Source organism: Rhagoletis pomonella, unplaced genomic scaffold, assembly GCF_013731165.1.
Source record: "Rhagoletis pomonella isolate Grant_MI unplaced genomic scaffold, Rhpom_1.0 Rhpom_scaffold_00001, whole genome shotgun sequence".
NCBI classification, from domain to species: Eukaryota; Metazoa; Arthropoda; class Insecta; order Diptera; family Tephritidae; genus Rhagoletis; species Rhagoletis pomonella.
Window position 1 is genome coordinate 28,449,675 of NW_023458555.1, and position 4,042 is coordinate 28,453,716.

The window sequence follows — 4,042 nt, forward strand, 5'->3', positions numbered from 1 at the left end:
AATTTGCAAGTTTCTCAACATGAGAGAGAATTTGAGAGAATTTTTTCTTACTCTCTGATATTTTGAGTGTTGGATAATTCTTGCTGGATTTTCGACGAACAAACCTATTGTGTGATCCCTGCTTACATTTTTTTTTATTAAAAGCTGTAATTTAACTTGCACTATTTGTATGTATGCACACGTTTGTTCGGGGAAAATGTTGCAATCAATTTTCGACCAACTTACCGATGATCTAGAGACTTGAAATTTCACAGTTGGCTTAGAACCCGATGACAATACAATACGAAAGATGAGTCAATCCTATAGGTGGCGCAGGAGCCGTGATATTTGAAAAACACGTATTTAAAGTTCGATTTGGTTCATATTCAGAACGTATATAAACTACATGAAAAGGAATAACTCCGCTAAAAATGTTGCACGAGTCGATATATTTGGTAAGCCAGTATTTAAGGTCCAATTTCGGATTTAGAAAGCTTGATTTAAATATATTTGTTTTTACTATTAACTTATTTATCCGAATAATTCATTGAAAAACGTCCATCCCTGATAAATACACACATATGTATGTTAGGACTTTCTTTCATTCAACTGCTATACCAGTTATCTTAAGTATTTATTTACAATTTAGCAACCTCATAGGTTATGCAGTAAACAGGCTTTTGAGTCATTCATTTAGGTACAGCGAATTTTTTACAATACGGGCAACTATTTTTCAAATATTTTATTTTTCGCAAATTTTTTATAAAAATATGGTTCATTCTACAACAAAAACCCCAAAAATAAAAATAAAAAATAAAAAAAATAGTTGCCCGTATTGTAAAAAATTCGCTGTACCTAAACTTTATTGACTGACTGTACATATGTACATATATATAAATGGAAACTGAATACGTACATACGTACTTATGGATCTCCCCAAGGAGAAACTAAAAATCATCACAGGTTTTATGACGGGCTGAGGGCACCTATATGAGCTAGGAATCTGGTCCAGCGACCTATATGCGAATGTGCGAATGCGAATGTTAGGAATAACATTAAAAAAGCTATAATCAACTTAAGTCATCGTTTTTATTACTTAAAAATTTTGTAGATTATTAGAACTTTGAACGAGTGCTTAACCTATAGGTACTGTGTTTTAATCTAGTAGTCAAAGTTAAAAAGGGGCATATTATATTTCAAAAAAATTGCCCACTTGGAACACTGGCGGGTGGAGCGCTCAGATATGTACATATTTGCGGGCCAGATCTGTCAATTTGTCGAATTTTAGTTTAGTTTTCCACCAATCGAGAGGATTTTGAACGAGATAAGCTCGTTTTTCTTTAAGATAGGCCTTCAATTGAGCTTTAATTTCACATTTTTTAATGTTTCCAGATTCTACATCCGAGCTTTCGCTTTCGCTAGAGGAATCAATTATTTCTAGGTTGATTATAAGACCTTTAGCAGTACTTGTTGAAGGCCCTTTAATTTGCTTGATATACTACTTAACCGTTTAGCGCCTGAAGCTTAAAGCCGGTTATCGTCCGCACCCTGGCTAGACAGACTTAACAAAACATTCGTATCATTTGATGCGAATGCGAATGTGTAAAATGAATGCGAATGCAAATATTCGCAACATCCCTGATATGTACATACAATATGTATGTATATAAGGAGAGATTCATATTCAGCATATTTTTTCTTGTTTTAACCATAATTCGTTTTCTTAATCAGAAATATTAAGAGTTTCGAAAAGGAATTGCTTACGTTAAATCAATAAATTAATTTTTACACTAAACAATTTCATTATTTTCATTGCTATTGAAAAGCTGTACATGTCGTAATTAAATGAAGATGCAAAGGGTCCTAAGTAACATTTTTTATGGAAGAGTTTCCGATTTTTCTGATGGATTCCTAAAAAAGAAATCCATAAGCTATGTAGAGACTTTTAAATCAATTGTTATGCACATTTCGCTACTTCAATGCTGCTCCTAAGGATAGGATTGCCGCATAGAAATAGTAAGTCAGTCGATTTCTAGGCCTCTGCGTTCATATTTACAAGATGAAAATATGAATTGTTGCTATTTAGGACAAAAATATCTAAATGCATTTGAACAGAAAAGAAAATGATAAAATCTCTAACCCAACCAAGCATCCCTTTCGAAGTAGCCGCATGTGATCAAGCAGACAGGCATACAAATAGATGGATAGGCACACAATTTTGGCAGTGTTTTCTAAAGTCGGCGAATTATGTATGTATATTCGAAAATAGTACAAATTTTTTTGTGTACCACCGGTGTATTATATTAACAAACTGCTTAATTAGCACTGCTAAGCCAATAGAAATTGAAAAAGAATAAGTGTGCGGATGCTACAAAAAAATATATACCTAGAATATCACAATCTTTCGCTGTGAGTTGGCCATTAAAAGATACACAATAAATTTAAAAAATATAGCACCTTTTTATTCGCAACAATAGGTTTGTAAAAAAAAACCCATAAAGATTTTCTAGCGTGTACTAGTATGCTCAAACCGTAAAATTATCCAAAAATGTGAACACATTTCGTCGCCTGGGTAAAAGATTGTCGTAAACGTCATTTTGACGATTTTTAGTTAAAGATGCAGATTTATTTTTTTATATAAGTTCTTTCAATTGGTGTTATCAGTTTTTGGATATCTCCTTTAGCTTCGGAGATACTGAGTAAAATTTTGTCATATTCGCAAGTTCGCAAGCGATTCGGTCAACATTTTGTTGTATGTGACGAAAAATCTCACATACGAAAAAATTTTCATAGTTTGATGAAATGGATTACTTGTTGAAGTATTGTCACAAATTGTATAGTACATACGACAAAATTACACCAATCCTATACAATGGATAGTCGTTTGTCCTACGGCAACTCTTATTGACAAATTGGTGAATATTTTGTTGATTTTTATTCATTAATTTATATCTCAGGGGTATAAGAATAAATTTTTTGCGTTCAAGCAAAAAATAACTTCAACAATTTCAGCCTTTTGCTTACTTTGTGGGGGATTGTAGTATGTCATACAGCTGTCCAGCATTTAACGTGAAAATGTAACATACGGCAAAATGATTTTATAAAAAAGTGGCTGTCAAAGCTACACGAGTTACTGAAAATTTAAGAAAATGTGGTTTTATACTTTAAATAGTATGTACAATTAAGCATTAAGTTTTGGTAAAAACGATTGTACAGCTTTTGGGGAAATTGACACTGAATCTTTAACATCGATTTCCCAAAACCTGCCGAAAGTAATATACGACAATCTTTTACACATGCGACGATTTATGTATAGTACAAACGACCACAAGTAGACATGGACTTTCAGTCCATGTATGATTATCAATTTAAATTGTACACTTTAGGCCGGATTCTTTTAACTTTTTATCCTTTAACCACGCCCGTTTAAAAACAATTTCTCTTCCGCCCCTGTCTCCACGGCAGTAGAATATTAATGGTCATACTTGGGTCATACATAATTTTGAAGCCACTGCATATTTTGTACGCCAAATTTTGAAGCTAATAAGACCAATTATTATTTTTTTTACAGCGAGTCCAACCAATTGCAAGATTCTAATATGACGAGATAATTTTATAACAGATATAAATTTGCTCCTTTTCACGATATCCTTTCAAAGAGACATGCCCATACTAATGAAATTGGGTACCTATTGATACCAGACTGCTAATGGAAAATCAGTTTCCCTAATGAATGTCTTACCTCGACCAACTTGTAAAAAATTTCACGTTTTACACTTAAAATATTTAATTTCATTGCTGCCTGGCAGCGAAAATGCAACGTAGGCAGCAAATTTCTTTTTCTTGTTTCTTTCTTTTTTCCTCTTGCACTTTCCACAATAGCACCGCCATTGCTGCAGCACAGAAAAAGTCGGCACAAAGCAAATGGAAAAATGAAATAAGCCGACATGAAAAAATTTCAATAGCCTTGCAACGCCTATATCCATATGTTAATAATAAAATTGGTTTGGTTTAAAATAAAACTTACACGTTATACTTTGCTTTGAACACTCTGCAAACAATT

General features: G+C 32.9%; 1 protein-coding gene and 1 long non-coding RNA gene across 6 annotated transcripts in view; one reads left to right on the forward strand and one right to left on the reverse strand.

The window, feature by feature from the left end:
* LOC118741984 (ribosome-binding protein 1) overlaps positions 1-4,042 on the reverse strand; it is a 50,716-nt gene that overhangs the window by 26,611 nt on the left and 20,063 nt on the right. Inside the window, exon 1 of one of the 5 annotated variants that reach the window (XM_036473957.1) lies at positions 4,007-4,042. The exons of 3 other annotated variants lie outside the window; for them this stretch is intronic. The gene's annotated coding sequence lies outside the window, so the exon portion shown is untranslated. Of the gene's footprint in view, positions 1-3,721; positions 3,740-4,006 lie in introns of those variants that run through there. One more of the 5 variants, XM_036473994.1, reaches the window with a different exon arrangement.
* Positions 1-4,042, forward strand: part of LOC118742102 — a 12,495-nt gene extending 8,453 nt beyond the window's left edge. The window contains exon 3 of the long non-coding RNA XR_004993346.1: positions 3,551-4,042. This is a non-coding gene — a long non-coding RNA (uncharacterized LOC118742102). The remainder of the gene's footprint in view (positions 1-3,550) is intronic.